At 34.6% G+C, this 12,192-nt stretch overlaps 1 protein-coding gene across 1 annotated transcript in view; it reads right to left on the reverse strand.

Annotated features, from left to right (window-relative positions):
* The window catches only part of MALRD1 (MAM and LDL receptor class A domain containing 1), a 260,927-nt gene that overhangs the window by 108,110 nt on the left and 140,625 nt on the right, over positions 1–12,192 (reverse strand). The gene's annotated exons all lie outside the window — the stretch shown is intronic.

Genomic DNA, 12,192 nt, shown 5'->3' on the forward strand with positions numbered 1-12,192 from the left:
GTTTGGAATTCTGGAATCTCATAGTGAATGCTTTCAGAGCATCAGAAAGCATTAACAGCTCACCCTGTCACAAGTGCCAGCACTTGCTCTATTTCCAGTAGGTAAATGGGAAGACTCTTGGTTCTTAATTGCTCTAAGCACGTAGTTGAGAAAAGCTGTTTTCAAAACCAGTTTAATAAAAAGCAACAGGTAATTCACCTGGAGACAGGATTTTGTTTAAGGCAGGCACACAATTCAAGGAATAACAAGTTGCTCATTATCAACGATGAAGTTATACTTTAAAACATTTTATTTTGGAAAAGATCTATATTGAGAAAAAAAAAGAATAACTGATTGGTTTTCTTTGAATTTTTCTCTTATAAAACTTTGATTTATCTTTTCATGACTACTAAATCTACCAGATTTCATTATAGCCATCTTTACTTTATAACCAAGCAAAATCATCATTTTCTTGTTTGCATCTTTCTATATTGCCCTAATACCCTTTCCATCAAATATATTTCTATGTGCTTAGGCTCTTAAAATACTCCTTCATTCTGTATGTTATCCATACCAATTAGAACAGACAAACAAAACAACTCCTCTTGTAAAAGATGATTCATTAGGTACCTTGTACTGCTGCATCTTATTTTAATTTCTTAGCCCCTTAGCACTTGTTTCTCCTCAAATGCAAAAATTTTTTTCATTTCCTACCATAATCCTCCTTTGTTTGATTTTGGGTTTTAGGTAGCCTAAGGGATACAGTTGTGATTGCTTGGATTTCATGTTTATTCCTTCAGTTCTACTGCTGAGTGATAATAAAGGTCAAAACTGGTTTTTAAGACCATTAGCATTTCAAGCAATTTACTTCCATTTTGTCTTAAAACTTCTCACACCTTTGTTTTAATCATGTTTTACAGGTCTCTTCAGATTGTTCCCATCTTAGAAGTGAGGCAACTTTAAGCCTGGGGAAAAAAATACAGTTACAAAAACTCCAAGACAACTCTGAACAACAGTTACAACCGTCCACTGCTTCCAAGTGCATCTGTTACTCTAGTGAAACACAAAGTTCTGTTTGAGTGACACAGTGGGCAGGCAGAAGCTGTGCTGGTGGAACTAACTCGCCTTCTCTGTAACTTTGGTTAGTGGACAAGGTCAGAAGCATTTTTCTATTCACAGTGTTACAGCGTTTACAAAATCAGATTCATGAGGTGAGAATTATGGAATCAGTCTGTGTGAAGTCCTCCCAGCTCTTCAAAATGTGAAGATTTGTTCATAAAGTATTATCATTACCTCTGCCTTGAAAAATAAAAGCCCCAAGCCAAAGCCAATTTGTCTAAACAAAACATCTGGAAACTTTCGGAGATTTTGTTTGTTCTACTCAATATTACAATTTAGCAATTCACTTCTAATGCCACCTTGATTTTGTAGCTAAAACTGAATGTAAGGAGTGGGAAAATATATCTTTATAGAGATTCTGCTGAGGTAAAAAATAAAAATTTGGAAAGAAAAAGGAAAATAAATGCATATATCTCCTATAAACTAAACATGTTATTATTTCTTTTTTAAAAGGAAGATTCTTACAGGGCAGTATGAACAGTAATAATTCTTAAGTCTAGCAGTAGTAATTCTTAAGTCTAGTAATAGTAATTCTTAATTCTTTTACAATGATAAATCTCTCCAGATTTTACTACATATTTCATCTGTCACTTCTATAAAGTGACAAGTCTGCAGGACTAACCATCAAAGAGTATCATATGTTTTTTTAGATGTATAAGAAAGTGATTACTGTCAGTCAGGTGTCATCCCTACTTTGATGTAGGGGGAAGTTCACCGAGATATAACTGTACTTCTCTGTGACATTTACAGCCTATTTGTATTCTATTAGAATATTCTTTTCAATTGAATTGAAACTTTTGGGCTTCTTAGAAGTACAGAACAGATCCTCTGGAATATTAGATGAACTGGACAGGCTCAGGGGATTCAAAACACTAAGGCTGAAAAAAAGAATAAGCTCTTTAGATAGTCATAGCTTGATTAAGTATTTTTAAGCTTCACTGAATTGATCCCGAGGAAAGAGACATCTTTAAGAGGAATGTTCAAGTCCTTACTCTATAATATTTGATGGATACAACTATTTATTTCTTAAAGAATGCCAAGGAACTAGGTATCTGATTTAAATTTTCAATCTGTAGTTATGAAATATATTCTCTACAAATTAAGGGCTCTCGTAACTGACTGATTTTATGATATTAAACGCTTCAGTAAGATTACCTCTCTTTCCCTACTTCTCTCTCCAGTAGCTATCACCTTATATATTTAAGAACATATAAAGTTATAAATATAATTATATACAGTATGGTAGAGGTATAGAAAATAAAAGTTTGCAAACATAGCCAGCATAGATATGAAATATTTATGTCAGTATCAAAAAATATTTGCTGAAATATCCAAATTTCAAATATTTCTCCAATAACATTCCTGAATCTATCCAGTGTTGCTTACTGAATGTCACTATACACAGTTACGTGTCTACAGGAAGCTATATGGAAAGAAATAGCCACCTATCTTCATAGATGCTTACTTGAGAATGAGATAAATCAGACTCCAGACTCCCTTTGACACAGTGAGTAAAAACCCACCACCAACACAAAGAAAAGCTAGTGTGGCTGCTGCAGTGGCTGATGTCTATATGCACTGGAGATATTTATAACTTTAAATAACAGGAATGCCACCCACACTGGAACAAATCACAGTTTAACAGCAGGTCCTACAATCTTAACATTTCTTAGAAAAAAAAATCTGCATGCTGGATTTCTTTGATGCATGCTTTGATTTCTTTTGCGTGCAAAGATTTCTTGATAAGATACTTTTCCTGTGGCAATATAATTTGCCTACATAAAAGCAAATTGATAGGTCTGAAAACAAGCATGAGAACAATCATCAGCCACACTTCCAAGTACGTAAAAGAGAATTTGTAATAACTTTCAAAATTGTCTTCAAAATTTCAATGACATGTCAAACAAATATAAATAAAACTGAGGTAGGCATTTTTTTCTCTCCCATTATCTTTTACATTTCCAGTGAAATCCCCCAGACATTCTTCCATTTATTCCCAGGGCAGCAACTTTTACATAATTCAGTTCTTATTTATAGTTTCAATAGTTTCAGTAACCTCAATTCCCCATTTCTGCTTCTTCAGGTTTTTCTACGTTGCATACAGTGCAGAAATTCTGTCTGCATTTATTTAAATGGATTTATTCCCTACAGCCAATAGGCACAGAGCTAATTACCAAAAGAATACAAATCTTTTTGCCTGAATGAAGGAAATGTTGCAACGATAAAAAAGGTGAACAAAAAGAAAAATATAACCACTGAATGTCAAAACAATTGAAAATAAGAGAACTCTAAGAGATTTGTGGAAGAGCACACCTTCTCTACCCCTCCTACAGCAGAAATTCAGTCTGATCATGTCTGTATTGAAAGGGATATTTTAAGATGAAGTCCAAGAAATTTTTATAGCAATAGCATCCTATACATGTGACTGTAAGATATGTAGCCATTAGATTGGCATACTCAGAATGTATGAAATAGGTTGTATGCTTTAAGGTATTTTAGTACCATTTATCCTGATGTGCTGTCTTTTGTCTTGCTACATGGTCTCCTATACCTACCTTTCTCATAACACCACACCATATCTGGGTATTATTTGTAAGACTATTCAGGTTCTTCAGCTACACACAGTAAAGTTTTCTTTTCAGGCTGAAAAGATTGTCTCTTTAAAGTTGGTCTTTTCAAGACAGCTGGTCTTTCTAGAATGGTCTTACTGCATCGTTATTGCCATGAGATTTTAAATCTTACCTGAAGAAACACTTCATTTCTGTGCACAACAAATCTTACAACTTGGAAGGAGGGGACTGCAGTTCATATAGAGATTAAATTTCAGATATATTGACTTAGACTATACTATCGACTACGGTAAAGTATAAGGTTAAAAATGTGCATCTAGTCAGCCAGGAAGGATTTTCATTAGTTGTTAATTCCTTTCCATAGCCCACATTTTTGTTTGCCTGGTAGTTTGAAGGCTTTTTTTGTTGTCCCTAGTCATTTAGAAAATAAGACCTCAATTCCTCTAATACAATCCTCGTATTTTGACCACACCCAGTTATTCCTGGCCCACATTGGAGACCAGCATTGCAGCTAAAGATTAAATAATTCTCCTTGTTTGCTAATTCTGTAAGATCCATACTTATAACAAAGGTGTGTGTGTGGGGGGGGGGTGTCGTGGTTCACCCGTGTTAGCCTTTGAATATTTTCCATGTCATCTAAAATGCCTAGAGCTACAAGGAAATTAATACCACAAATAGATTAAAAGCCTCAAAAAATCTGAGATGTAGGAGGAAAAAAATAGGCATTTTTTAAATTTTTAGTGTTCATTTTCTTCTTTTAGTGTTCCTGCTGAAGGCAAAATCAAATATGCTTTGCAGACTACACAGTTACACCCACATATTCCAGGGACTTAATACAAATGGTCTTTCTAATTCCTGATTTTAGTGTTATTACAGTATCATCTGTCTTTACTTCATTAATTCAAACAAAAAAAAATCACATTAGTATGGTTACTTCAGTCTTCAGAGTAGTATTAAAATTCCTTATATGAGCTCCTTGGGGTTTTTTTAATTTTCCAGATATGGCCTGGCAAGATTTGCATGAACAAGTTGCAAAAGAATGAGGCAAGGTGGGAAGTGCTGGGGGTAGCTAAACCTTCTTGTACGCAAGAAACATAAAGTCATCAGGTTATAGAAAGGCTCGTCTCCATGGTAAGCAAGATAGTGGGAAGAAACTGAAGTCTTTCAAAGCTTCCAGTACATTGGCACTATCAGAATCTGCTGCAAATGATAACTGCTCTCTAACACCAAGCTAGATGTCAGTGCCTGCAATAAGACAATTCTACTTAGAACAGCCTTACATTTTTCATTTAATTCACCATTACGTAATGCAGCGGAGTCAACCCACAAAAAATACACATGCAGATGATTACAGTCATAAATATAGGTACTAAAAAATACTCGTCTGACTCTTGCATGAAATGAATTAGAACCAGGTACTTCCACCTTTGTGAAAGTACAGCAAATATAGAAACACAACTGCTTTTCTTTTTTCTTTTTCCTTTTCTTTTTTTTTTTTTTTTTTTTTTCCTGAAGCCACTGTGGATTCAAAGCTGAAGGCCAAAAACTGAAATAAAATAATCTGGAAGCATAAAAAATAGACTCTTCATGTTAAGACTCTTTATAGATTCATCAAAGTAATTTTAAGCACACTACAGCTTGATACCATAAGCCTAGCAAAGATCAAAGCCTACCAGAAACTAGAACATCCCCTACACACTAAAAAAGAGCTGTGAATTAAAAAGTTACATTAAAGAACTACAAAACTGGAAACAAAGTAATGTTCTACACTGAGCACTAGTGCTACATCATACTTGCTTCAGTTTTGCTAGTATAACATCTGTTCTGTTCAGTCTGTGTTTGACAAAAGGGAGATACTTTTCTCCAAGGAAGACCAAGAGGCATTGGTTTGTAAAAAAATAAGGGAAAGGAAAAATGAAAAAAGAAAGATCTTCCACCTTTTCTGAACTTAAATAGAACTCCTAAAAATGTTCAGTGTTTTTTTTTTCATGTGGAACTGTTGATCAGGAAAATTGGGATTTCAGGTCTGATCAATGCTATACACTGTCTGAAAGACATCAACAGGCACCAGGTTGCATGTTTCATTATTTATTTTTCTTTTAAGAAAAAATACATCAATTAAAATTAATTCTATTTTTAGGATTTAAATTTGAAGTTTACCTATTTAGAAGAGATATGAAAAACTAATAAAAATGTTCAAAGCTCACGGCTGTACCTCTATCACTTAGACAAAAGTCCTTTTGTCTTCAGCTGCCATGTAAAAAAGACATGATTTTGATCTCTGTTGTTTCAGGAAAAATCATTAAACAGCAGCTCTATGATACTTAAAAAAAACTCTTCCCTGAGAGTTAAATCATAACTTTCCCTCTTGAGTGTCTGCCCTCAAAAGTGTTAGAAGAGCAAAAGAAGTCCAACTTGCAAAGATCCCAGAGATTCTTCAGTCTCGTATGCTAAAAAGCAGCAATGTAACCACCATCACCCTGTGATATTATGAGCTGGCAACTCAATAAAGTAAATCACTTCCAGAGATCTCTGATTAGGTAAATGAGTTCAGTGAAACAACACTGAAGAGCTGTGCGGTGTGGAGGAGACTGAAAATGCATTTTTCATCTATGTCACATTGCACAACATGATGTCGGGCTGGGACAGAAAACGGGATAGTGGTATTAGCCCTTAGAAGCAGAGCTTGTGATTCCAGGTGTGATGTTACAGGATATTATTGTGCTGCTCAACTCAATATGCATTGTGCTGTTTAAACCTGTCAGCCTGATCAGTTTTCTGACCAGGCACTGCCCTGCCTGACAGAGACATGCCCTTAGTCATGCTAATCCTTTATTACTCTGTTCTTGTCTTCGAAGGGAGAAAAAGGTCAAGTTTTAGAAGAATTTAAACAAATAAATGTTTAATAATTTCCATGCAAACAATTTCTCTTATACATGTTTCTAGAAACGTGATGATTTTAAATTACAAATCCTATGATGAACCTCTTGCTTTCAAGAGCAAGGTTCCAAAATACAAGGGATATTCTTTAACCCTTTTTAAAAATACTTCATTTTCTTCCTTCAAAACACATCCAAATGTATTATCCCAGCTCACCAATTCTTTCTAATGAATCACAGAATCATAGAATAGTTAGGGTTGGAAAGGACCTTAAGTTCATCAAGTTCCAACCCCCCTGCCACAGGCAGGGACACCTCACTCTAAACCATATCACCCAAGGCCTCGTCCAACCTGGCCTTGAATGCTTAATCTGGTTGCAGTACAAGAATATAATGAATTATATGCTTCTGATAATTTACAGTTAAGAAAACTGAACTAACTTCCTAATATACTCATCTGAGAAAATGAATGCACTGAATGGTGTCTGCCCTTATCCACAGTTTTGTCCCTTCCATGTAAACATTTTTTTTTTTTGAGAAATAATGCTTCCACTGAAAACTGACTTATTTCTGTTTGATCGTTGTCTCAGTCTCAATTTACTTGGAGATATGCTTATGTCATGGGGTCAAAATCAGACCTACAACAACCCTGTTTGAACAATGCCTAAGGAGGCAGAAAGTGCTGTTTCAGATTCTGTATTCAGTTCAGCAGATAAATAAAGAAATATCTTGCTCTGGGAACTAAAGCTGTCACAAAAGTTAATCTTCCTTTCTTTTTTTTGACAAGTTAAACTGTAGCTCACAGTATCACCACTAATTTCCTTTAAAGCAGCTGGGACTAAAGTAATAATCCCTTACTCTCAATCATTACTCAGATCAGACATTTCACTGAGTCAAATACAACTTTTAATAACAATTTACATGTCAACAATGGGAGTAAAGAGATTAAAACTGTGTCTTTTTTGAGAGCCATTAATACCCATTCAATAAAGGCCATTACCCCTGTGGTGCTATGTGGAACCAAATTCTTCTTGAAGTGTATTTTGCTAGATTTAATAAAGGAAAACTATCTGAGATAAAAACAAACAAGAAAAACAAAAACAAAACCACAAAAAAACCAACCAAACAAAAAAAAAAAAACCAACTAGGATACAAAGGCAAAAAGAAAAATACTTGTAAGCTACTGAACATATAGCAAGGTGTGGTTATATATATACTTCACCTCTATACAGATACCAGAAACTTTACACTTCTGCATTAAAGGATTTCTCTAAAAGAAATTATTGTTACAAGAGGGCAAGTGAAAAATCTGTATGTTTTCTACACTGATTGGAGCATGCTTTGCATGCTTCAGTACTTTACACTCTCAAGTAAAACATTCAAGCAAATCTTTGAAAATTTAGTTTCTTCCTCTAGCTGCATGCAGGTCAGATAATCTGCTTTGAGTCTACCTGAACCTAATGAAATCTGTAACTTCTGCATTAATGTGAGGAGTTGATTGTTTTTCATGCAGCCAGTGGAAAGAATCAATGTAGAAACACACAGTCTATTTTAAGCTGTGAAGTAGAGAGCAAGTTGTTGTCTCAGACATTATTCTCGAGTGACTTCCCATAGAAATAGGGTCAATGATATTGATTTGTAAAAATTTCATTTTCAATTACTCAACCCCAGAAATACAAACGTCCAGAAGATACCAGCTGGCATCTTCAGCATCTCTGTTGCAGGTTTTCCCATTAACAGCTGGGGTCAGTAGGCTGCCCCTCTAAAAATAACCAGGGAATTACAAAAAACACCATAAACCATCTGTACCTGAGCTGTGGCACCTACTAAGTTATATATTTCTACAGTAGTAGCCTGTCTACCTTAGACTAGCTAAAAACAACAACAACAACATCAGGGAACTGTGACAGCTTCCAGCTTTTGCTGAGAAACTGCAGCAACCAGGTAATAGTGCTTGTGATGCATCAGCCCTGAGCAGGTGGAGGACGCTGACTGCTGGCTACAGCTGCCTATTGCCCTGGTCAGATTAGTCTCTCGCTGCAGTAGTATCAACAGGGCCCTGCATTGCTTGCCATGAACTAGCCAGGACTTGTCCTCCTGAATATCATTATGTCTTTTCTCATTTGTAACTGGATGGAATTAATTAAATGCCTGAGAAAGGGCCACTGGAACTTCCTAATGAGATCATGCGTGTATTGGCCTTGTCACAGTCAGCAGAAACAGTTACTAATGGCAGATTTCATCCTTATACACCTACATATTTATTTTTAGAGGCTTGTTTCAGAACCTTTAAAGAGCCCCCACTGCATTAAATCCTAAATTATCTGTTTAATGACTAAGTCTATGTGCAAGGCAATTAACGCAGATCCCACAAAAATGATCTTCAACAATTTTTTTTAATCCTGTGATTGTTGCTCCTTTCCCACTGATACTTAAGACTTGCTTCTTTTTTATGTTAGAAAGTAAACAGCAGTAGGAAGCAATAAATGTGTCATTCCTTTCACCCAAGAATTCTTGCTTGCCTCTTTAGAAGCATGTTTAAAAATAACACCGTTTCTTCACACTCATAAAATAAATCAGTACTGAGTGCTGCGGAGGAACCCCACCATCACCACTGAAACACAAATAGCAACTATGCTGCACTTTAGCTTCAGAATATCTCCTACAATGGATTGTATCCTATTAAAACTGCCATAGAGAATATTAGAAATGTCTCAATATCTCACTACAGTAGCAAAATTTTAACTAGTTATATCCAAATCTCTTCTGGTAATATTCTGTTCACCCCATGAGTTTCTGCACTGCTATTAAACACTTTCTAGTTTCAATTTGGGGGGATGGTGAGCTGGATAGTGCAGCTCCTACAAATAGCTGTAATGTTAACATCTTTCATTTGGATAAATGTTGAGGAGGCTGAAGAATACCTAATGTTTTGCAGCTAGTTCAATGGCCCATCGTTTTGATTGAATTATTATACCACGTACAAAAATATTTAGGGTTTATAAGACATATATAGTACAATTTCAGGAAGCAAACAAACAACAAAAAACCTCACCAAAAAAAAAAAAAAACCAAAACCCCCAAACCCCCTGCCACCCTCCCCCCCAAAAAAAAACCGAACCAAACCAACCAAAACCCAATAAAAACTGCAGAGGAGGTCCTTTAGAAATTTATTTGGTTTTCTCTAACTGCAAACACTAACATGAAAGTCCATGCTTGGCTATATTATCCCTTTTAAGATCCTGCAGTTTTGTTAGTTATATCATCATCTACTTTAGTAGTATGATAGACAATATTCTTAAACTTTTTGCAGATGGATAAGCAATGCAAATGTTAAGAGAAGCCACATACCCTGAGCTATGATTAAAAAAAAAAAAAAAAAAAGGGTTTTTGATCTTACCAATTTTCTCCTAGTGTGATATTCAGGAGGATGAGAAATATCTCTCTCATTCTGCCTCCATACAGTATTTCCTCATCATATTGTTCATTACTGCGCTATTGGTATGTACAGAATTCACTCTCAGTACGTTAGTGGATGGGATAACTTTACCCAGAGACAGCTTGCTAAGGGTAAAGCTAAGCTGGGAAAAGATTCCTTGAGATGGTAAACTCCTTCCCAGGTCATCTTTTCCTTGCATTTTCAGCTATTCGCAATTTACTAACCTCCTTTCACTGGCATAATTTAAATCCAGAGATACTCAAACTGCATGGAAATACAATTTTGCTGCATTTTGAACTAGAAGGAGAAGCTTCAGTATGACTTGCCATGCCTATATGTTCTCTAATTAGATTTTATTCATACAGACACTGCTAAATAGGAACTCTAATTGTAACATTGACTTATGAATCCATATAAGCAACATAATGGGTAAACTAGGCTGATCTGCAAAACAATCCTGGATGCAATAATCAGCATAATTTTCCCTATGTCCATGTAGAATATTTTCCTTCATTAAAAAAAAAAAAAAAAAGAGAGAGAGAAGAAGCAGCTGTTACTCAGGATCCCTGAAAGAAAGATTTAAAATAACTTTAAAAGAACATCTAAAAGATTTATTAGGATGGTAAAATTAAATGAAAATAAAAAGAAGACATTTCACTGTAATATGTATGAAAGAAAGTAAAAGCATAAAGAATATTCCCAAAACCTAGAGAAAGGGAATGTTTGTAATTGTGATCCAGAACATTCCATGGAAGTTATATATTTGCACATTATATTTCAAATATTAGAACCATGAGAGTACAGGAAAAAAAGAATCTTTACAGGCTCTTATCAACAGGAATAACTATCTAGTAAAACTCTGCTCAAGGCAATTATGTAAAAAATAATAAAAAATATTAACCCCTTTGTCCATCCTAAGGGTAGCAAAAATAGTCAAGGTTAATTAATAATTAAGAGCTACTGGACCTGAACCTTTCAGAGACAAAATCCCAACAGGGAATAAATGTCTCTGAAACTAATTTTAGGTGGTGTGGTTTGTTTAATTTTCTTTTATTTTACTTTTTGTCTCCTGTTTAACAGAAGTATTTGAATGTGCATTCTTAACATCACTGTATGTAGTAAAATGAGGGATAATTATTTTTCTGTTTTTAATGCAACTGTCCATGCTGCATCATACTTAATGTGATAATTACTGTATGCAATCAACAGTGATAGTTTAAATGCAAACTACTCACACATATCTAATACAGCTGCCATTTATTTTCCATCAGTTTGTTTGCAAGTTAAAATTAAGTTTGCAATTAAAATTAAGTAATGCTAAAATGCTCCTAAATAAAACATCTGAGTGCTGCAAGCTACATCTTTGAGTAAGGCAAGGAGAACAGAATTTGAAGTTTGAGTCAATATAAATGTTTAATTTTGCACCTTATTAATTGTAAGTAATGAGATTTATTTTTCTTTTCGATTTTTCAGAGATTGCATAAGAAAACAGCTGTATAAATAATATATGCTTTTCATACACAATCACTAATCTCTACATTTTAGTTAGAATTATATCATTTAAAACATGCTTTTAGAGTCATTTAATCCTTTTTCATTTTAACAAACAAATGGAACAGCCGATTTTCAAAGAACTTATCAGTTTTATTTGTAACTCAATACAAGTAAACAGCTTGGAACAGTAAGGAAGTTTAAATAACTTTTTTGTCATCTTATGTTTAGTGAAGAAAATGTCACTTTTAAAGAAAATTGATTCTATATTCTGCACCTGTCTATGTAAAAATAGAAATAATTCAATGAAATAATACTTTTTCATTTTATTCTCACTGTATGCATGTTGGTAATTCATTTTTTTTGGTGGATGTCATCCCATCGGAACAATATGGTTCTGTTACTAATTTCTACCAATAGGAGTAGCAGCAAAACATGAACATAGCTCTCACTTGGAGAATATCAAAGATAAAGTACTAATATGTGAAGAGGGAAAATGGAAAGAGGTTTTAAAAGGTTTTCTGTGGCTTTTCAGAGGATCTTATTTTGGAAGAGAAATAGTAAAAGCATTTTTAAGACACTGGAATAATAAAACTGGGAGGCACATGGGAGCTCTTTCAAACTAAAAGCTGAATATGAGAGTGACAGTGCCAAAGAACTCTGCTGGAGCACATACACCTTTACAGATATCAGATATTCAAAGAAAAAGGTTTTT

Source organism: Neopsephotus bourkii, unplaced genomic scaffold (assembly GCF_033783945.1).
Source record: "Neopsephotus bourkii isolate Nb327-2 ecotype Australia unplaced genomic scaffold, CSIRO-AGI_Nbou_v1 NB_53, whole genome shotgun sequence".
Classification (NCBI taxonomy): domain Eukaryota; kingdom Metazoa; phylum Chordata; class Aves; order Psittaciformes; family Psittacidae; genus Neopsephotus; species Neopsephotus bourkii.